Below are 23,962 nucleotides of genomic sequence, written 5' to 3'. Positions count from 1 at the left end.
GTACAAACGTGCATTCGCAACTCAATAAACCACACTATCCCGATAAATGTGAGCAACAAAAATACTACTGCTTACTAACACAACACACAATTGTTCTGTACACTCGCCGGAAGTCACCCACACGGGCAATCCTCTTTTGAGTGTATACCCAAACGTTTAGGCCGGAACTGCGTTTCGTGTTTTTATAATTATTACTTTAACACACTATTTCAAATATATATATATATATATATATATATATATATATATATATATATATATATATATATATATATATATATATATATATATATATATATATATATATATATAGCAAATAATGTATCCAATTTCACACAGATCAATAATGACTGTAATAACCTATGGCAAAAATATGTGCGAATGTATGCAAAGTATCGGTACGCTTTGTGCACGCTTTCACACCAAAATTTACACATAGATAATAAACAGCTTTCTCTGACGTCCTAGTGGATGCTGGGAACTCCGTAAGGACCATGGGGGAATAGCGGCTCCGCAGGAGACTGGGCACAAAAGTAAAAGCTTTAGGACTACCTGGTATGCACTGGCTCCTCCCCCTATGACCCTCCTCCAAGCCTCAGTTAGATTTTTGTGCCCGGCCGAGAAGGGTGCACACTAGGGGCTCTCCTGAGCTTCTTAGTGAAAAGTTTAGTTTTAGGTTTTTTATTTTCAGTGAGACCTGCTGGCAACAGGCTCACTGCATCGAGGGACTAAGGGGAGAAGAAGCGAACTCACCTGCGTGCAGAGTGGATTGGGCTTCTTAGGCTACTGGACACCATTAGCTCCAGAGGGACCGAACACAGGCCCAGCCTCGGAGCTCGGTCCCGGAGCCGCGCCGCCGGCCCCCTTACAGAGCCAGAAGCAAGAAAAGGTCCGGAAAAATCGTCGGCAGAAGACATCAGTCTTCAACAAGGTAGCGCACAGCACTGCAGCTGTGCGCCATTGTTACTCAGGCACACTTCACACTCCGGTCACTGAGGGTGCAGGGCGCTAGGGGGGGGGGCGCCCTGAGCAGCAATGTAAAACACCTTGGCTGGCATAAATACACCACATATAACCCCCAGGGCTATATGGGTGTATTTTAACCCCTGCCAGATTCCACAGAAAAACGGGAGGCTCCGCCCCCTTCTCGGCGGCTTTTTCTATCTCCTCAGCACACTGGCGCCATTTTCTCTCACAGCTCCGTTGGAGGGAAGCTCCCTGGCTCTCCCCTGCAGTTACTACACTACAGAAAGGGGTTAAAAAAGAGAGGGGGGCACTAATTAGGCGCAGTATAACAATACAGCAGCTATAAGGGGAAAAACACTTATATAAGGTTATCCCTGTGTGTGTGTGTGTGTGTGTGTGTGTGTGTGTGTGTATATATATATATATATATATATATATATATATATATATATATATATATATATAATATATATATATTGATATATATTGTAACACTGTAGGGGTGCAAGGTGCCTTTTCCTGGGGAATATGGCAGCCCGCAGCAGCTGAGGAACAACACAAGTCCAGTTTCTGGTACAACTGACCCCGGCCAGTTTTATTGAAACAGAAAATAAAACAAACCCCAAAATAAAAATACCTTGCCTGTCCGGCACTAACTAAACATAAGATGTTCCTAACTGTCACTAAACAAAACACAGAGTTCTTCAGTACATACTGTATAGCTTACTTGCATCAGAAAGCGTGTCTCTCACACACAGATCCTGCAGCCTTCCCAGGCAGTCTGCCCATACTAATCAGGTTAGAAGCACTATATCACTCTTACACAGCTGAAACCCTGATTAGCCCTCTGTGAGGCCAAAGACCCGAACTGGGCCCAATGTCTAGAACTCGCCTTATCTCTCTCTCAGAGCCTTTTCCCAGCTTTTACAGCAAACTGAAAAGGTTCAGACAAAACAAAAAGCATTTTTCCTAGAAGTTAACATTTTCTAAAACATGTAAGACAAGAACCTGGGACAAATATACCTGCCCTCAAACACTATCCCAGTGTTCTTGTCACAATATATATATATATATATATATATATATATATATATATATATATATATATATATATAGCGCTCTGGTGTGTGCTGGCATACTCTCCCTCTGTCTCCCCAAAGGGCTAGTGGGGTCCTGTCCTCTATCAGAGCATTCCCTGTATGTGTGCTGTGTGTCGGTACGTTGTGTCGACATGTATGAGGAGGAACATGAGGTGGAGGCGGAGCAATTGCCTGTAACAGAGATGTCACCCCCTAGGGAGTCGACACCTGAGTGGATGAGCTTATGGAAGGAATTATGTGACAGTGTCAGCTCTTTACAAAAGATTGATGACATGAGACGGCCGGCGACTCAGTCTGTGCCTGTCCAGGTGTCTCAAAAGCCATCTGGGGCTCTAAAACGCCCGTTACCGCAGATGGCAGATACAGACGCCGACACGGATACTGACTCCAGTGTCGACGATTAAGAGACGAATGTGACTTCCAGTAGGGCCACACGTTACATGATTGAGGCTATGAAAAATGTTGTTACACATTTCTGATAATACCAGTACCACTAAAAAGGGTATTATGTTGGGTGAGGAAAAAACTGCCTGTAGTTTTTCCTGCATCTGAGGAATTAAATGAAGTGTGTGATGATGCGTGGGTTTCCCCCGATAGAAAAGTTATTGGCATCATACCCCTTCCCGCCAGAGGATAGGGCACGTTGGGAAACACCCTTTAGGGTGAATAAAGCGCTCACACGCTTGTCTAAACAGGTGGCACTACCGTCCCCGGATACGGCCGCCCTTAAGGAACCTACTGACCGAAAGCAGTAAAATATCCTAAAATGTATATACACTCACACGGGTGTGATACTGCGACCAACAATCGCCTCAGCCTGGATGTGTAGTGCTGGGGTGGCTTGGTCGGATTCCCTGACTGACAATATTGATACCCTAGATAGGGACAGTATATTACTAACTATAGAGCATTTAAAAGATGCATTTCTATATATGCGTGATGCACAGAGGGATATTTGCCGACTGGCATCAAGAGTAAGTGCGCTGTCCATTTCTGCCAGAAGAAGGTTATGGACAAGACAGTGGTCAGGTGATGCTGATCCCAAAGGCATATGGAAGTATTGCCTTGTAAAAGGGAAGAGTTATTTGGGGTAGGTCTAACAGACCTGGTGGCAACGGCTGGAAAATCCACAATTTTACCCCAGGTAGCTTCTCAACCTAACACGCCATATTATCAGGCGCAGTCCTTTCGGCCCCATAAAGCGGGCAAAAGGCGCCTCATTTCTGCCCCGTGGCAGAGGGAGAGGAAAAAGGCTACAGCAAACAGCCAATTCCCACAAAAGCCCTCTCCCGCCTCCGCAAAGTCCTCAGCATGACGCTGAGGCTTTACAAGCGGTCTCAGGCACGGTGGGGGCCCGTCTCAAGAAATTCGAGACCTCTTCCCCTCGCCGTTTCATAAAGTCTGCTTTACCGACGTCTCCCTCAGACAGGGAGACAGTATTGCAAGCCATTCACAGGCTGTATTCCCAGCAGGTGATAATCAAGGTACCCCTCCTGCAACAGGGAAAGGGGTACTATTCCACACTATTGGTGGTACCGAAGCTGGACGGCTCGGTGAGACCAACTTTAAATCTAAAATCCTTGAACACTTACATACAAAGGTTCAAATTCAAGATGGAGTCACTCAGAGCAGTGATTGCAAACCTGGAAAAAGGGGACTATATGGTCTCTCTGGACATCAAAGATGCTTACCTACATGTCCCAATTTACCTTCTCCAAGGGTACCTCAGGTTTGTGGTACAGAACTGTCACTATCAGTTTCAGACGCTGCCGTTTGGATTGTCCACGGCACCACGGGTCTTTACCAAGGTAATGGCCGAAATGATGATACTCCTTCGAAAGAAGGGAGTTTTTAGTTATCCCTTACTTGGACGATCTCCTGATAAGGGCAAGATCCAGGGAACAGTTGGAAGTCGGGGTAGCACTATCTCAGATAGTGCTGCGGTAGCACGGTTGGATTCTCAATATTCCAAAATCGCAGCTGATCCTGACGACACGCCTTCTATTCCTAGGGATGATCCTGGACACAGTCCAGAAAAAGGTGTTTTCTCCCGGAGGAGAAAGCCAGGGAGTTATCCGAACTAGTCAGAAACCTCCTAAAACCAGGCCAAGTGTCAGTGCATCAGTGCACAAGGGTCCTGGGAAAAATGGTGGCTTCCTACGAAGCAATTCCATTCGGCAGATTCCACGCAAGAACTTTCCAGTGGGACCTGCTGGACAAATGGTCCGGATCGCATCTTCAGATGCATCAGCGGATAACCCTGTCACCAAAGACAAGGGTGTCTCTCCTGTGGTGGTTGCAGAGTGCTCATTTTCTAGAGGGCCGCAGATTCGGCATTCAGGACTGGGTCCTGGTGACCACGGATGCCAGCCTGCGAGGCTGGAGAGCAGTCACACAGGGAAGAAATTTCCAGGGCTTGTGGTCAAGCCTGGAGACATTAGTTCACATAAATATTTTGGAGCTAAGGGCCATTTACAATGCCCTAAGCCAAGCAAGATCTCTGCTTCAAGGTCAGCCGGTGCTGATCCAGTCGGACAACATAACGGCAGTCGCCCACGTAAACAGACAGGGCGGCACAAGAAGCAGGAGGGCAATGGCAGAAGCTGCAAGGATTTTTCGCTGGGCGGAAAATCATGTGATAGCACTGTCAGCAGTGTTCATTCCGGGAGTGGACAACTGGGAAGCAGACTTCCTCAGCAGGCACGGCCTCCACCCGGGAGAGTGGGGACTTCACCCAGAAGTCTTCCACATGATTGTAAACCATTGGGAAAAACCAAAGGTGGACATGATGGCGTCCCGCCTAAACAAAAAAAAAAAAAAAAATTGGACAGGTATTGCGCCAGGTCAAGGGACCCTCAGGCAATAGCTGTGGACGCTCTGGTAACACCGTGGGTGTACCAGTCAGTGTATGTGTTCCCTCCTCTTCCTCTCATACCAAAAGTACTGAGAATTATAAGACGGAGGGGAGTAAGAACTATACTCGTGGCTCCGGATTGGCCAAGAAGGACTTGGTACCCGGAACTTCAAGAGATGCTCACGGAGGACCCGTGGCCTCTACCTCTAAGAAGGGACCTGCTCCAGCAAGGACCCTGTCTATTCCAAGACTTACCGCGGCTGCGTTTGACGGCAGGGCGGTTGAACGCCGGATCCTGAAGGAAAAAGGCATTCCGGATGAAGTCATCCCTACCCTGATCAAGCCAGGATGGATGTAACCGCAAAGCATTATGACCGCATTTGGCGAAAATATGTTGCGGGGTGCGAGGCCAGTAAGGCCCCGATGGAGGAATTTTCACCTAGGTCGATTCCTGCATTTCCTGTAAACAGGAGTGTCTATGGGCCTACAATTGGGGTCCATTAAGGTTCAAATTTCGGCCCTGTCAATTTTCTTCCAGAAAGAACTAGCTTCAGTTCCTGAAGTTCAGACGTTTGTAAAAGGGGTACTGCATATACAGCCTCCTTTTGTGCCTCCAGTGGCACCTTGGGATCTCAATGTAGTTTTGGGTTTCCTAAAGTCACATTGGTTTGAACCACTTGAATCTGTGGAGTTAAAATATCTCACATGGAAAGTGGTCATGTTGTTGGCCCTGGCCTCGGCCAGGCGCGTGTCAGAATTGGCGGGCTTTATCCTGTAAAAGCCCTTATCTGATCTTCCATTCAGACAGGGCGGAATTGAGGACTCATCCTCAATTTCTCCCTAAGGTGGTTTCAGCGTTTCACTTTGAACCAGCCTATTGTGGTACCTGCGGCTACTAGGGACTTGGAGGACTCCAAGTTGCTGGACGTAGTCAGGGCCCTAAAAATATGTTTCCAGGACGGCTGGAGTCAGAAAATCTGACTCGCTGTTTATCCTGTATGCACCCAACAAGCTGGGTGCTCCTGCTTCTAAGCAGACTATTGCTCGTTGGATTTGTAGTACAATTCAGCTTGCACATTCTGTGGCAGGCCTGCCACAGCCAAAATCTGTAAAAGCCCATTCCACAAGGAAGGTGGGCTCATCTTGGGCGGCTGCCCGAGGGGTCTCGGCTTTACAACTTTGCCGAGCAGCTACTTGGTCAGGGGCAAACACGTTTGCTAAATTCTACAAATTTGATACCCTGGCTGAGGAGGACCTGGAGTTCTCTCATTCGGTGCTGCAGAGTCATCCGCACTCTCCCGCCCGTTTGGGAGCTTTGGTATAATCCCCATGGTCCTTACGGAGTTCCCAGCATCCACTAGGACGTCAGAGAAAATAAGAATTTACTTACCGATAATTCTATTTCTCGTAGTCCGTAGTGGATGCTGGGCGCCCATCCCAAGTGCGGATTGTCTGCAATACTTGTACATAGTTATTGTTACAAAAATCGGGTTATTATTGTTGTGAGCCATCTTTTCAGAGGCTCCTCTGTTATCATGCTGTTAACTGGGTTCAGATCACAGGTTGTACGGTGTGATTGGTGTGGCTGGTATGAGTCTTACCCGGGATTCAAAATCCTTCCTTATTGTGTACGCTCGTCCGGGCACAGTATCCTAACTGAGGCTTGGAGGAGGGTCATAGGGGGAGGAGCCAGTGCACACCAGGTAGTCCTAAAGCTTTTACTTTTGTGCCCAGTCTCCTGCGGAGCCGCTATTCCCCCATGGTCCTTACGGAGTTCCCAGCATCCACTACGGACTACGAGAAATAGAATTATCGGTAAGTAAATTCTTATTTTTTCCCTGTTTGCCCCTCGGGTTACACCAGCACCTCCAAGACTTTACAGAACAGATGTGACCTAACAACACAAGATAGTTTCAAACACAATGCAAGGTTACTTAAGATGCGCCTCCACCCTTTGTTGGTAGACCAAAGTCTGTTATGGCTTGCAAGTCTGTAAGTATGTGATGAACCGGACAGAGCCCTCAATTGTTAAGTTTGATTAACTTACAGGAAGAAAAAGCAATACCTTAAGTACACAAATGTTCAGGCCGCTGCGACCGCTAAGCATGTGTAAAACCCCTATGAAATGCGTACAAGTTGCATAAGCATGCCGTAACGCTGTAAGCACAAAGTAGCTACACGTGCGGCAGAATACAATTTATAACCCGTAACAGAAAGGAATGCGACACCAATTGTATATGTAATGTTGTGGTCCAATGCAGCAAAAAATATTTACTTAAAAGGGGGTACAACAGAAATACAATAACACAAGAGAATTACTACAACCAATGATACATACGTTTGATCGCCTGCGCCACCCGGATCCGGTCCTCAGTCAATCTTGAAGGATGACCTTCAGAGAACAGCCCGAGACCGGCCAGGAGGCTTGGCTTTTATACAGTGGTCCAAAGCATGAAACAAGGGAAACTGTAATCTTTTCATCCATAGGTCAAAGGGCTGGTCATTTACAGTACATGAAGGGTCATAGGTCAGTTTGAATAGGTGGGTGATGCCTGGTCCAGATGCACTTGCAGATGTCCTCCACTGGGTTCCCGCTGAATATCAAGAGTACAGTAACTACAGTGTAATATTAATATTGTACTCTTATTGTACTAATATTGTACTCCTGCGCATATCAGTCCACCCCCCGCTATGCGTCACCCGCCAGCTAACTTACTCAACTAGCGCGGTGTGCGCCGCAGCCACCTGCTGCTATCAGGCTCCATCCGACTGACAGGACCTCGGGAAGAGAGACGGTGCGGCCGCGGTGGATGCGCATCTTGCAGAAGAGGAGTATAAGACTACTCTGACCTCGGCCTGCACTGCGCTCCCGGGCCGCCCACTATCAGACTGTAATGCCGCCAGGAAAAATGGTGACATGGAGGCTGCCCTGATTGCTGCAGGCAGACAGATCTCCATGTACCACTATCGGGCACTGCAGCTTGCAGGACATTTTTTTTTTAAAGACTGAGAGTTGCAGTACCAGTGGTACATGGAGATCTGGATGGGTGGGGCATTGATATCATGGGTGTTATTATATGTGCAAGGGGCACTGCTACCAGGTCATGCATATAAGTGGTTTTGTTATAGTGGGCATTATTATGTGTATAAGAGTCACTGATACCACGGGCATTATTGTGTATATAAGTGGCACTGCTACCGTGGGCATTATTATGTAAATAAGCAGCACTAATGCTCTGGGCATTATTATGTATATAGCAGCACATTATTATGTATATAAGCAGCACTAATACTGTTGGTATTATGTGTATAAGCGGCACTGCTACCGGGGCATTATGTATATAAGCTGCACTGATACTGTGGGCATTATATGTATAAGCGGCACTGATACTGTGGGCATTATTATGTGTATAAGTGGCACTGATACTGTGGGCATTATTATGTGTATAAGCGGCACTGATACTGTGGGCATTATTAGGTGTATAAGAGGCACTGATACCGTGGGCATTATTATGTGTATAAGAGGCACTGATACCGTGGGCATTATTATGTGTATAAGAGGCACTGATACCGTGGGCATTATTATGTGTATAAGCGGCACTGATACTGTGGGCATTATGTGTATAAGAGGCACTGCTACTGTGGGCATTATTATGTGTATAAGCAGCACTGATACTGTGGGCATTATTATGTGTATAAGCGGCACTGATACTGTGGGCATTATTATGTGTATAAGTGGCACTGATACTGTGGGCATTATTATGTGTATAAGCGGCACTGATACTGTGGGCATTATTAGGTGTATAAGAGGCACTGATACCGTGGGCATTATGTGTATAAGAGGCACTGATACCGTGGGCATTATTATGTGTATAAGAGGCACTGATACCGTGGGCATTATTATGTGTATAAGCGGCACTGATACCGTGGGCATTATTATGTGTATAAGCGGCACTGATACCGTGGGCATTATTATGTGTATAAGCGGCACTGATACTGTGGGCATTATTATGTGTATAAGTGGCACTGATACTGTGGGCATTATTATGTGTATAAGCAGCACTGATACCGTGGGCATTATTATGTGTATAAGCGGCACTGATACTGTGGGCATTATTATGTGTATAAGTGGCACTGATACTGTGGGCATTATGTGTATAAGCGGCACTGATACTGTGGGCATTATTATGTGTATAAGTGGCACTGATACTGTGGGCATTATGTGTATAAGCGGCACTGATACTGTGGGCATTATATGTATAAGCGGCACTGATACTGTGGGCATTATTATGTGTATAAGAGGCACTGCTACTGTGGGCATTATTATGTGTATAAGCAGCACTGATACTGTGGGCATTATTATGTGTATAAGCGGCACTGATACAGTGGACATTATTATGTGATTATGGGGCCAATTCAGTAAGGATAGCGAACGCTGCTAATCAGCAGAATTTGCTAACCATTAGCACGCACGCTGGGGGACACCAGTGCTGGGCAAGGCCGCCCAGCATGCTGACCGGAGCCTACCCCCCTGCTTCAAGCAGAAATTGCGAATAGCACGCAATTTCTGCTTGTTAGCAGAAATTAAGGATGACTCCTGCCGTCGCAGCTTAGCTGTGGCGCAGGAGTCCCAGCGCCATTTTTGCTGTTGCAGCGGCTACGTGTGACGTCACGCAGCCGCTGCACCCCAGACACGCCCCCGTTCTCGCGTATCAGCCCACCGTTTGGGCTGGCACGCTCCCGCAATGCTCCGTTTCCATCCAGAAAACAGAGCGTTGCCGCCCCACGATCGCCTCTGCCTGATTGACAGGTAGAGGCGATCGTATTTTCTGCGGGGCCCCCCCCCCCGCAGAAAATGCGGACACATACGCTGTAGGGCCTGCTGCGCATGCGCCTGCAGACCCTCAGCAAAAATTCTGTACGAATCGCTATTTGCGATTCATACTGAATTTGCCCAAATGTGTATAAGCGGCACTGACACCGTGGTCATGATTACGTGATTATATGTATAAGCGGCCCTTTGAAGGGTGCAAGAAGAAATCCTCTAGTCAGGGACAGCATTGCTCTGAATTGGATAGCTTCGGGAGCTCCCTCCCAGCGCTATTCAATCCTCGTTGAACTGAATTGACCCCTAAGAAGCAGAGAGACAAATTAAGGAGTTAAACAAAGAGAGAGGAGAAGCTTTCAGGAAATGGACTGAGATATTTAGTGAGTGTACAGAGGATTAAATGTCACCCCAGTTTAAATTTCTTAGCTACTCCTGCTACAACACAATACTTTCTAAACGTTTAATGTTAGGTGCAGCTAATTTGACATGCTCTGCTTTTTGTTGGTGCAACTCTGCCTACATTACATTTTGAATTAATCCTGCCTACTTTGATATTGGCTCCACCTACAGTTGGTTTGGTGCCGCCCACATGAGGCCACTTCTATAAATTTTTCCAGGGCCACTTTTGTTTCCCAATCCGTTCCTGGTTGAATCCCCCTGTTATACTTCCAAAGCAAATGTAACTTTCTGGTGTGGTGCGTGTAGGCTATGTGTAAATTATGCACTATGTGGATTAAATATCAAATATGTCTTTGTGGCTTTTCCATGTGAATGCATATGCTACCATATTTACTCATACCACGCGCTAACACGCAGGACTTCGTTAATCAATATACACAACGTGCAAGTATGTGCACGCACGGCAGAACAAGCACACGTACGGATGCCACTCTGTGTGGTGTTTGCACGTGATGCGTGTGGGTCTAATATTTTCGACTTTGACTGTGTTCAGTCGTGTTTGTGCCGGATGCATAGAGTTCTGCCTGTGATCAGTGTGTTCTGCAGAAGCCAGCACAGATCAGTGTGATCAAAATGTGTAGGGGTCCCCCATATTTAGGGAAAGAGCACTGAGCTCTTGGAGCCAGCCCTGATTCTAAAAACAAGGGGATGGGGGAATGATTAGGGGTTCCCCATATTTTTAGAGCCGGCACCGGGCTCCACTAGTGTTGGTGGGGGGGGGGGGGGCTAATTCCACAGCCAGGGGACACACTTGAAAGGATCCTCTCTGTCAAATAATTATTCCCCCTAACTAGTTAGCCCAGGCAGGGGATTCCTGGGAAAGTGAAGACCCCACCAATAACAGTGTCCCTCCTCTCCAGTACAGTATACCCCAAGCCTGGCCTGAAGCCAGGGGCTATCCCCTGCACCCCATGCCGGTGGGTGCGGAGTTGATAGTGTGGACTTGTTAAAATAAAGTAATATAGTATATTACAGGAGGATAACAGATATCCGTAAGTATTCCACACATGCCATAGTTAGTGAACCACCAGTACTAGCATGTGGGGCATTAATTGCCCACTGGTATTTAAAGTCCCCTGTAAAAGTATTGTGAAACTAAACACAGTGCATACACAACATGGAAAGTGAAAGTTTAATACATACACTCACATTATAGTCACCTTGTTGCTGGTGCTAGTTGGCCCCTTCTCCAGTAAAATCCCACTGCATGGAAAAAATCTATATATACATACTAAAATAACCCTTAGCATCAGTCGGTACTCTTGTCCAGTAGCATCCCAGGGGTTAAAAAAAATGCAAGATCCGATCCATGTTGGACATAACCACGCTATATGTACATGCTGTACATCTGTGCATACAGCATGGCTCCCGCAAGTGGGAGAACTCATGTGAGTTCTGTCACTTGTATGATTTTCAGCCAATCAGTGACCACTACCTGGTAACAGGACACTGATTCTATTATTAGAATTAAAGCAAGTGTGATAAGCATACCTCCCAACATTGGCCCTCATTCCGAGTTGTTCGCTCGCAAGGCGAATGTAGCAGAGTTACACACGCTAAGCCGCCGCCTACTGGGAGTGAATCTTAGCTTCTTAAAATTGCGACCGACGTACGCGCAATATTGCGATTACAAACGAGTTAGCAGTTTCAGAGTAGCTCCAGACTTACTCTGCCTGTGCGATCATTTCAGTGCTTGTCGTTCCTGGTTGACGTCACAAACACACCCAGCGTTCGCCCAGGCACTCCCACCGTTTCCCCGGCCACTCCTGCGTTTTTTCCGGAAACGGTAGCGTTTTCAGCCACACGCCCCTGAAACGCCGTGTATCCGCCCAGTAACACCCATTTCCTGTCAATCACATTACGATCGCCGGAGCGAAGAAAAAGCCGTGAGTAAAAATACTTTCTTCATAGTAAAGTTACTTGGCGCAGTCGCAGTGCGAACATTGCGCATGCGTACTAAGCGGATTTTCACTGCGATGCGATGAAAAATACCGAGCGAACAACTCGGAATGAGGGCCATTACCCTCTCCAGGAGGGACAGAATGCTCTGCTCCTGAACTTCTCCCTTAATATATGATTGCCATCACTTGTGATTATATACCTTTCTTATCCATTGTCCTGTTCAGAACAGGTGCCGGTAATCATAAATTAAGCAGAACATCCAGAGCATTTTGTACCTCCTGTAAAAAAACAAAGAAACACAGAACTGCACTTCTCATCCGGGTACGGACATTTATTGCGAAATACAACATTTAAAAATAACGACACTGGCCGGTATCACAAAAATGTAGATAATAAAACACAATAATACTCAATAGAACCAACTACTAAGTTTCATGTGCGCATATTGGACCTCATTCCGAGTTGATCGCACTTTTTGCTGCTGGTGCGATCAACTAATCTCAGCCTATGGGGGAGTGTATTTTAGCATAGCAGGGCTGCGAACGCTTGTGCAGCCCTGCTATGCTAAAAAAGTTTCCTGCAAAACCAGAATAGCCCTGGACATACTTAGCCTGTGCGACGGATCAAGCGATGATGGGCTCGGCTTTCACGTCAGACATCCGCCCTCCGTTTGTCTGGACACGCCTGCGTTTTCCTTACCACTCCCTGAAAACAGCTCCAAACGGTGAGTGGCTGCCCCGGAACGCCTTCCTGCAGTCAATCTTCTTGCGGTCGCCGCTGCGACCGCTTTCTTCGTAATCAGCGTCGTTGCAGCGTCGTTAATACTGTAAATATCATTAATGTATAATGCATGCATATTAGTATATAAGTTCAGCCTTATATGAAATGCAGGAGTTAATAAAGTCCAGCCATATAATAAATATGCAGGGGTTATTATATTTGTTAGCCTTTGATTTTAGGACTTATAACACTCTCCTCTGGACTCCATATATTGTCCAGCTGTCAGCTTATTGTGAAACAGTGCAGGCGTCCCTGCAAACATGCAGCAATTCAACATAAACAGTCCTGTTGTTATTAGTATGTTAGGTCAGCACAGTGATACTGGAGCACACTCCTTATTACCCCTTAGCACTGGGGTCCACGTGCCAACAGCCTCTTCCCCCTTTCTAATGATTGACAACCGGGGTACTCAGAAAGAATAGTCACCCAGCTGGCTCGTGACTCACGTAATAGAGGGTATGCTCTCTTCTGATTACCGTATATACTCGAGTATACTGTAAGTCGACCTGAATATAAGCCGAGGCACCTAATTTTACCACAAAAAACGGGGAAAACTTATTGACTCGAGTATAAGCCTAGGGCAGTGGCGTAACTAGAAATTTTTCTCCCCCAAGCCAAAAAATTCTTTGGCGCCAACCCCCCCCCCCCCTCCCCACCCCCCATAATTGGCAGTAGTAAAGGGACAAATATGCGCGTGCCGCCAAAAAGGGGTGTGGCTTCATTGAAATTGGCGTGGCTTCGCATAAAGGGGCGTGGCATTGCAGGAAAAGACTACCTTATACCCCAGTTTTGCAACCTGCACGCCCAGACGTTAGCCACCACAGGAAAGAAAAATAATCCTGATTCATGCCCCTTACATTATTTGTCATTTTTCCTCATTATAGTAATGCCTAGTATACATTATGCCACATACTGCAATGGCCCTTAGACATTATGCCACACACAATAATGCACATGACACAATATGCACACACTGTAATGCCCCCGACACATTATGCCACACACCGTAATGCCTGTGACACATTATGACAGGAATCGCAATGCCCATTATACATTATGCTACACACTGCAATGCCCCTGATACATTATAGCACATACAATGTTTATGACACATTATGACACACACCGCAATGACCCTGAGACATTATACCACATACCACAATGATCGTGATATAGGATACAACACACCGTAATTCCTGACACATTATGACACACACCGCAATGTCCGTGATACATTATGCCACACACCGTAATGCCCATTACACATTAAGTTCTACAGTAAGGCTTCTAATTACTTTTAAATTACCTGCTCATTGCCAGGGGTTTCATGCTCTTGGTTCCATGCACGGTGCCAGGGATTTTCATGCTCAGGGTGTCATGCTCGTTGCCAGGGGTTTCATGCACCGGGTGTCATGCTTGTTGCTAGGGGGTAGTGCTTGTTGGTGGGGACGTGCACCCAGTGCCACATATGCCCTCAGTGCCAGATATTCCCCCACAGTGCCACCAGGTACATGCCCTCAGTGCCAGATATTCCCCCACAGTGCTCCCCTATCCCCCCCCCCCCGCCGCTCCTTTGTGTTGGAGGGACTCCTGCGGGTCTAATAAAGGAAGTGCCGGTTCGTGAGCCAATCAGAGCTCACGAATGGCACTTCCTTTATTAGACCGGCCGGAGAACCAGGAGGGACACTGGAGAGGCGTGCGCGGTGCCTTGCGGGAGTCCGCTCTGGTGGGAGCACGTCTGAAACTTTTCAGTCAAATCTGGATTCAATCTGGCCTGGACCCATGGGTCTTACAAATAGTGTCCCATGGGTACAAACTAGAGTTTCAAGACGTACCCCCATGCCGATTTTTCAAATCGACCTTGCCAGCTTCTCTTCCAGAAAGAGTAGCAGTAACAACGGCAATTCAAAAATTATGTCAGGATCAGGTCATTGTCCTGGTACCCTTGTCACAGCAAGGAGAAGGTTTTTATTCAAGCCTCTTCGTAGTTCCAAAGCCGGACGGCTTGGTCAACCGATTTTAAACCTGAAAAATCTGAATCTCTACCTGAAAAGGTTCAAGTTCAAGATTGAATCCCTGAGGGCAGTGATTTCCAGTCTGGAAGAGGGGGACATCATGGTGTCAGTAGACATAAAGGATGCTTACTTGCATGTTCCCATTTATCCTCCTCACCAAGCTTATCTGAGATTCGCAGTCCAGGATTGCCATTACCAGTTCCAGACGTTGCCGTTCGGACTCTCCACGGCACCGAGGGTATTCACCAAGGTGATGGCAGAGATGATGGTCCTCCTTCGTCAAAAAGGAGTCAATATAATTCCTTATCTGGACGATCTCCTGATAAAAGCGAGATCCAGGGAATAGTTGGTGCAGAACATCGCATTCTCCCTGTCAATACTCCAAAAACATGGTTGGATCATGAATTTTCCAAAGTTGCAGTTGGAACAGACGACAAGATTGTCCTTTTTAGGGATGATTCTGGACACAGAAGTACGGAGAGTATTTCTTCCAGTGGAAAAGGCTCTGGAAACCCAGAAAATGGTCAAACAAATATTGAAACCAACAAGCGTGTCGATCCATCAATGCAATCGGTTGTTGGGGAAAATGGTAGTGGCCTACCAGGCCATACAGTTTGGCTGATTTCATGCCAGAGTATTCCAGTGGGACCTGTTGGACAAGTGGTCCGGATCCCACAAACACATGCACCGGAAAATAATCCTGTCCCCCAAAGCCCGGATTTCGCTCCTGTGGTGGCTACACAGTTATCACCTACTAGAAGGATGCAGGTTTGGGATTCACGACTGGGTCCTAATAACCATGGATGCAAGTATCCGAGGCTGGGGAGCTGTCACACAGGGGGACAGCTTCCAAGGAAAATGGACAAGTCAGGAAGCCTGCCTTCTGTCAAAGTCGAAAAATATCATGCTACACACTGCCATATATTCACCCCATGCGCTTGCCTGCTGCACGTGCACATTCTCTCCCGTGCGTGCGCATATTCGCAGTTGCGTAATGTAGTTTCTACGGCCGTGCGCATTGACACGTGGTATGTGCATTTACGGTAGAGTATGTGTGCGTCTAGCGGGCGACTCAAATGTTACATAGTAAATCCAAATAGTATGTTTTATAGGTAATGTTCCCCTTAATAATAACTGTAAATTTGTTTATTGTAACTGGTCGCTGGACAGAGGAATTCCTCTTTGCATGATACGAAGGGTCAGACAGGGTTTGAGCAGTTGTGTTTGGTACCTAACTAAAGAACATTTTATTAGAAACAATCCGGTGCTGGTTAGGTAGAGATTAATCGCTCCTGCGTATAGTTATGTCGATTAGTAGTTTCTGGACATTTATTATATTTGCGGTTCATTATCCATGCGGCGGGAATTCTGAGATTCCCTCCCACCTGAGCAGTTTGATATAGTCACAGCCCACCTGTTCAAACTAACCTATGACCTTTTGTTATGATGCGGGGAGACATTCCTGTGTCCAATGAACAATGAGATTATAGGTCCCTTTGTAGTGTACTGTACGCAGTGTATAAAAGAACAGCCAGCCTGGCCAGCTCAGTCTCTCACTACACAAACGGTTTTCATCTTGACTAACTCGGAGCTGGTACCAGGACTGCGCAGCGAATCATTCCCCAGTGTGTGTAAGTAATTCTCTGTAACCAACTTGTTCCCTGTTTGTATTTGCCATATTCTCTCTCTCTCTCTCTGTTATTGTATAGGATTAAGACGCTATTGTATATTTATGTGTAGTTATTCTGCTTAGATATTGATGTTAGCCTGTAGTGTATGAACTGTTAACTGTTTACTTTTTTTCACATAGCTAGATATTGTTAGTAAAGGTGTTGGAACCTTAGCAAGGTATTGTGTGTTTATTACATTACTGAGGGTATTCGGAGCGTCTCAATCGCTCAAGCAGTTTTGTATTAAGGTTGAGCAGCGTTATATCGCTACGGTATTTCAGTAGTAAGATTTACAGTACAAATTCAATCTTTCATTGTGTTGCATACAAGGTTTACTGAGTGTCATCACGTGAGCGTCTGCGCCGCTCGTGTTCCCCTCGTGGTCACGAGCGTATGCTACGCTGTTTGCGTAGCATTACGGTAGTCGGCTGCCTATAGCGTGCTCGACACCAAGCGTTAAGCTGTGAGTGAGCGTGCCGCATGTGCGTCTCGACCACGGCTAAGCGTCTGCTACACTAAGTGCGTACCCTTACGGTACCCCATACGCCAAGTGCGTACTGAGTCTCTTACCCACATATAGTGAATGTTATAAGATAAATATTTAGCTTTATCACTTCACATAAACGTTCTGGAATTGAGAGCCATTTACAACGGCCTTCTACAAGCGGTACATCTTCTTCAAGATCATCCCGTACAGATCCAGTTGGAAAATGTAACAGCAGTCACGTACATAAACCGGCAAGGCAGAACGAAAAGCAGAGCGGCAATGGCAGAGGTGACAAGGATTCTCCTCTGGGCAGAAAGACATGTAAGAGCTCTGTCAGCAATTTTCATTCCGGGAGTGGACAACTGGGAAGCAGACTTCCTCAGCAGACACGATCTCCATACAGGAGAGTGGGGCCTCCACCAAGAAGTCTTCGCAGAGGTGACAAGTCTTTGGGGAGTTCCTCAAGTAGACATGATGGCATCTCATCTAAACAAGAAGCTCCAGAGATATTGTTCCAGGTCGAGAGACCCTCAAGCAATAGCGGTGGATGCACTGGTGACCCAGTGGGTGTTTCGGTCGGTATATGTTTTCCCTCCACTTCCACTGATTCCAAAAGTTCTCAAAATAATAAGAAGAACAACAGTTTGAGCAATCTTCATTGCCCCAGACTGGCCAAGGAGGGCTTGATATCCAGATCTTCAGGAGTTGCTCAAAGAAGATCCTTGGCCTCTTCCTCCTCGAGAGGACCTACTACAGCAGGGGCCGTGTGTGTATCAAGACTTACCGCGGCTACGTTTGACGGCATGGCTGTTGAGCGCCGGATCCTTGCCCGAAAGGGTATTCCCAAGGAAGTCATCCCGACTCTTATTCAGGCCAGGAAAGGAGTAACGTCTAAACATTTCCACCGTATTTGGAGAAAAATATGTGTCTTGGTGTGAATCCAAGAAGGCTCCTACGGAAGAGTTTGAGTTGAGATGTTTTCTCCATTTTCTGCAGGCTGGTGTGGATGCGGGCCTTAGATTGAGGTCAATCAAGGTCCAGATTTTAGCCTTATCGGTTTTCTTTAAAAAAGAATTGGCCTCCTTTCCAGAAGTTCAGACGTTCGTGAAAGGGGTTCTGCATATCCAGCCTCCATTTGTGCCTCCAGTGGCACCATGGGACCTTAATGTGGTGTTGCAGTTCCTTCAATCAGATTGGTTTGAACCTCTGCAGGAGATATAATTGAAGTTTCTCACTTGGAAAGGGGTGATGCTTTTGGCCTTGGCATCCGCAAGACGGGTGTCTGAGTTGGAGGCCTTGTCTCACAAGAGCCCTTACCTGATCTTCCATGAAGATAGGGCAGAGTTAAGAACTCAACAATTTGTTCCAAAGGTGGTTTCGTCGTTCCACATAAACCAACCTATTGTGGTGCCAGTAGCTACTGACACTTTCACTGAGTCAAAGTCTCTACATGTGGTTAGAGCTTTGAAGATTTATGTCGCAAGAACAGCTTGGTTACGGAAAACAAAGGCTCTGTTTGTCCTGTATGCTCCCAGCAAGATTTGGTGTCTTGCTTCTAAGCAGACTATTGCGCGCTGGATCAGAGGGATAATTCAGCACGCTCATTCTACGGCAGGCATGCCGGTACCGAAGTCGGTGAAGGCCCATTCTACTAGGAAAGTGGGATTATCCTGGGCGGCTGCCCAGGGTATCTCGGCTTTACAACTTTGCAGAGCAGCTACTTGATCAGGGTCAAACACATTTGCTAAATTTTATAAGTTTGAAACTTTGGCCGATGAGGACCTCAAGTCTGGTCAATCGGTGCTGCAGGGTCATCCGCACTCTCCCGCCCGTACTGGAGCTTTGGTATAACCCTATGATACTGAAGTGGACCCTAGCATCCTCTAGGACGTATGAGAAAACAGGATTTTAATACCTACCTACCGGTACCTACCTATGTCGACATACACCCACAATTTGTAAAAAAAATAATTTGTCAGCTTTATTGACCTGTCAACATTTTAAATGTCGGTATTTTGACCTTGCCGGTATTTTAAATGTCTGTATTTTGTATATGTCGGGATTTTGACCGTCGGTTAGTTGCTGTCGGAATTTTGATTGGAGGTATTTTATACTGATCCCAGGATTACAACACAGGATGATTTCTGTTTTAGTCTGGACTGAAATGTCACATCACAGGGAGTATTCAATACTTTGTTTTTTTTTATCATATCAAAATCTTATCTCATATAACCAATTTTTACAAAATTTTCCACCATATTATACAAGTCTATGGGGGTAATTCAGACCTGAGCACTGGGCTGCATTTTTTGCTGCCCTGCGATCAGATATTCGCCGCCTACAGGGGTAGGGTGAATTTGCTGTGCAAGTGTGCGTTCGGATGTGTAGCACAGCTGCACAAACTGATTTTGTGCAGTCTCTGCTCTGCCCAGGACTTACTCAGCCGATGCGATTTGCTTCTTGCTGATCGGGGCCAGAGCTGACATCAGACACCCTCCCTTTAAACATTTTGACACACCTGTGTTTGTCTGGACATTCCCTGGTAACGATCAGTTGCTACCCACAAATGGCCTCCTCCTGTCAATCACCTTGCGAATGCCCGTGCGATTGGGTTTATTGCATTATCCCGTTGCTGACCGGCGATCCCCGTTGCTGCGGTCAGTCGGGCCTGTGCATTGTGGTGCATATGCATGCGCAGTTCAGATCTGATCACCCGCTGTGCGAAAACGCACAGCAGCGATCAGGTCTGAATTACCCTCATATCTCTTTTGGATTGGATTGCTAGTGATCATTCTCACTAACATGTCTCAATATTGTATTCCTGTCAGTATCTTTCACAAATAAAGATTTATATTATATTAAAATAGATTTATATTGACATCCAAAAATTGGACGCTGTTAGGGCTCATTATATATTACAATTGGACTACATGTGCAGACCTATTATGGTTGTCAGAATCCATCACATTATCTGATCCGAAAATATGGTATTATTCAAATTGCATGTTGTATCAATGTATATTCTGCATGGAAAATGTCATTTGTAAAACTGTATGAACTGAGTGAGGGGACATTTGGATTGCAAAAGGAAATGTATGTGTCCTCTACTCAGCAGGAGAGCCTTTGTAACCAGTACAGTCTCCTGACTGTCCACAGAGGTAATGAATAGTTTTGAAGAAAGGAGATAGATTTTGCTCAAGAAGGCATTTGTTTATGTAATCTCTTTCTGACCAATTTCATAAAACTGTCCAGTACAGTATATTAATAAATCACAGGTCTTAATCTTCAAAGAGAATTAAAAAAAGATAAGTAAGGGCCCCTGATTGTTTGACCAAGAAATCCCTTGGGATGAGAACACAAGGATCTTCAGATACCTAGGCAAAAACAATAAATTCTGGTTTTAAAAGAGTTTAAAATCTTCAAGGGGATCAAAAGAGCAGGACTGAGGGGTACAGTCTGAAAGAATTTGCTCCATGTGTACATTCCCTATTAGAGTCCTGAGTGACAAGGTTATGTGTCAACCACTTCTAACCATGGCCAGCCCAAGCTTAATTTTTTTGGTAAGCGAATACTGATTTTGGTGCCCCTTGATGGGATAAACTGTATAAAGGGACAGTGCGTCAAAACTTACGCCACAAAAAAGGAGTGAGGTCTCACAAGAAAGGGCCATTGCTAGACAAAAGTACCCCTTAGGGTACAGAGAGAGTGTGTTGTAAATACCAAATTGCTTCCTAACAAATATTTAAAGTGCCCACTCTAATATATACTGCAGATGCCAGGTGCATCTTATTACCCTATACGATAAAAGTGCGCTGTACGTATCAAAACACTACATCCCTTAAGAGAAAAGAATACATCCACACATTATCTGAGTTTCAAAGCTCATTGATGTATATATTTGTTAATAAAAGGATATGTATTCAATATATCACAATGTACAGTATACATATAGTTACATGGTTACAATTTATACAGTAATCAGTTAATACAAAATACATACAGTTACAGGCCAGCATACCATACCATTCCCTCAATGCATCCTCCTCTTAATATCTCTCTCAGCAAATAAATACAGGAACTGGTCTGGCAACATCTCCACCATTGTCTGGGACAAAACCGCAACTAACTCCTGTGTGTGTCTGATCAGCAATGTATTATCTAGTTTGGGGGAGTGCACACATCTAGTCTAAGGGAGGGAACTTTCTCATTCATGATGAGTCACTTGTCTGTTCATATGCTAACCAGGATCAGCCTTGAAGACCTCAAAAGGGCTGGCCTGAGTTTCCTGTCCACCACTTTTTTGAATGTCCATTGTCCTAATAAGAGTGATTTTAGCTTTCATACATTTAATCATAACTACTTGTTGCATTGTCCTACGACTTAATAACAAGTATCAAATGAATCTACACATTAATCTGGTTGCTTTAATACCAAATATGACATGTCTATCTTGCTCCGCTCCAATAATACGCATACATGACGTTACTCCATTATATAATTTTAAATCATTATGATGCCTGGCGCTTGATATGTTATAATTTTGTGCTGTATGAAATAAGTGTCGAATCCATCTCTGTGGCATGTCCGTGTAAATGCGTGTGTTACCATATATTGCTGTGCTCGCTGTGCGTATTTGCAAGCATAGCGACTCATAATGTTTGTAGTCTGTATGTTCTCTCTATGTAATATTTTTTACTTTGACAGTCCACCCTTTGGCAGTAAACAATAACTGCCATCAATTATTAACATAAGAAAAAAATATTTCAGACAATAATCGGTGACCTAGACACAAGTATGTATTCATTTCACAAATCAGATTGTTGACCATATTTGGGGAAGACAGGGAGGAGGACGAGACATCCTCTATATGCACTCGGCGGTCACGGGACCACTGGTTGGGAGTGGGACAACATTTAACCTATAGAGTATGCTGGGACAGTGCTTTGGCCTATAATGTCTGATTTGGACGAACATTTCACACATACATGTACCTACGTCTTTGTACACTAATGTTTGGATTCCATTAAGATTCTGCTGGGTAGATGAAGAAGAAACAAACAAATCGTGAAAGTGACATATAAAATTTTCATTATCTACATATTCCTATCCTTTTCTGAACATTGTTTCCATTTCTGGAACGTATGCTAGGTCTGTTTAATATCCTTCCTAAATAACGTAAACCTTCGGAGTTCGGGGAGAGCCACTCATAAACCTTTCTTCCACATATATTAATGAGCTCTTTATCTGCAATGTGTGAATAGCCATTGTCTGATTGTTCCTGATTACCTCCGAACTCCATAACTACTAGACCTTTGCTTTTTCTCTGGCTTTAACAAACTGATCGGCTAATCCTGGGATCCTATAAGGAAATCACTCCTTCCTCCAGAACCAGTTCCAGTCCCACACTCGACTCCTCATAAAAAAACCTCGCAAAAATAGAATGTCCTGAAAAAAAATGTTTGTCAGCGGGAAAGAGAGAGAAAAGAGAAATAGGACAAAACAACTCTTGTTCATAACAAATCAATTACAATGACTGGTCTTTCTGCAATCCAGTAGTACGCTCAGGTAGTGTTCAACAGTGCCGCCTCTCAGTCTTCACGGAACAGAGTCTCTGGTGATACTTTTGCGATCTCACTCCATTTACGGGTTCCTTCCAGACTACCGACTTTCCTGCAATGGGAATCGTGGACCCAAGTCTGTCTCTCTGCTACTTTCACTGGGATAGTGCTGTCAACAAAACTTGGTACGGTCCTTCCCACCTGTCTATTAGACAACCTGAGCGTAAGAACAATCGCACAGTCTCTTGGTTCACAATCAAGACAGTTAGTATTTGGCATACCAGCAATCAACAGTTTCAAGTTCTTTTGTCAAGTTCTCAAATGCTGGCTCATCTCGATAAAGTACTGTACTGTCACCTCATTGGTGTATTTCTGATCATTGTGCGGATCAATCGTGACATGAGGTTGTCTTCCAAAAAAACAAAAAGAAACAAATACCAAAACAAAAAACAAATTTCGAAGAGGGTGATTTGTTAAGTAAAGATTTGGGAGTGGTTCCGATGCTACATAATACTAGTGGCAGTATCTATGATCACAATAGTACAATTTCAAGCTTTGCTCCTACATCTAGGGGTACCATTATCTACACACAAATTTCTGCACAATTTTTCTTTGCAGTAAACATAGCAGCATCCGTGGCGGCAGGAAATACCTCTACCCAGTTTGAGAAAACATCAGTGCACACCAATACATAACAATTCCTAAAGGGTGTTAACTGTACGAAGTCGTTGTGTGTTTGCAATGTAGAGTACCATGAGCATAACTAAAAAAAAAAAAAAAAACATCTCTAGAGGAAAGAGAGAAGAAAATGAAAATGTCAGGTTTGCCATTCACCAACAGGCTGTCACACCATCATGCTTATCGGTGTCTGTACACAGTCTCCCTTCACCAGTACTCTCATTCTCCACCCTTTGTGCATGACCAGGTACATTGCAGTAATACTGGTGTCATCGTGCTGGTGAGATATACTGGATTTTGGCAGAACTCTGACGGGCCAAGTAGGCATATGGCGTTTGAACTGTAATCAGGTCCATGTATTGTACCCTCCTGTCGGTGAACGTAAGAGATGATGAGGAAACTTTGAAGAAAAATCACAGAGGTTAGTAACAGATAAGTTTGTAGGGGCAAAGAGGATTTTACAAAAATTTGACAACTGGATTGGGCACTATGGGGAATGACTTTTCTACTAGGTATACACCCCTAAAAAAAAAATTCTATGTGTCGTATCTCTGCTGGGACTATTCCAGCCATCAATCCAATGTCCTGTCCATCCTAAGTTCATAGGGAACCCGGTATCTGTGAGATAATTTCCTCTACCTGTGATGGAAATGCATCTAGAACAG

The 23,962-nt window shown here is 45.2% G+C and overlaps 1 protein-coding gene across 6 annotated transcripts in view; it reads left to right on the top strand.

Moving 5' to 3' along the window:
- LOC134966292 (NXPE family member 4-like) overlaps nucleotides 1-23,962 on the top strand; it is a 642,982-nt gene that overhangs the window by 44,749 nt on the left and 574,271 nt on the right. For 2 of the 6 annotated variants that reach the window (XM_063942914.1, XM_063942912.1), the window contains exon 2: nucleotides 23,545-23,718. The exons of the other annotated variants lie outside the window; for them this stretch is intronic. The gene's annotated coding sequence lies outside the window, so the exon portion shown is untranslated. The remainder of the gene's footprint in view (nucleotides 1-23,544; nucleotides 23,719-23,962) is intronic. 6 annotated transcript variants of the gene reach the window in all.

The sequence above is a fragment of the Pseudophryne corroboree genome, chromosome 10 (genome assembly GCF_028390025.1).
Source record: "Pseudophryne corroboree isolate aPseCor3 chromosome 10, aPseCor3.hap2, whole genome shotgun sequence".
Classification (NCBI taxonomy): Eukaryota; Metazoa; Chordata; class Amphibia; order Anura; family Myobatrachidae; genus Pseudophryne; species Pseudophryne corroboree.
This window is presented reverse-complemented; position numbering and strand designations above follow the sequence as displayed.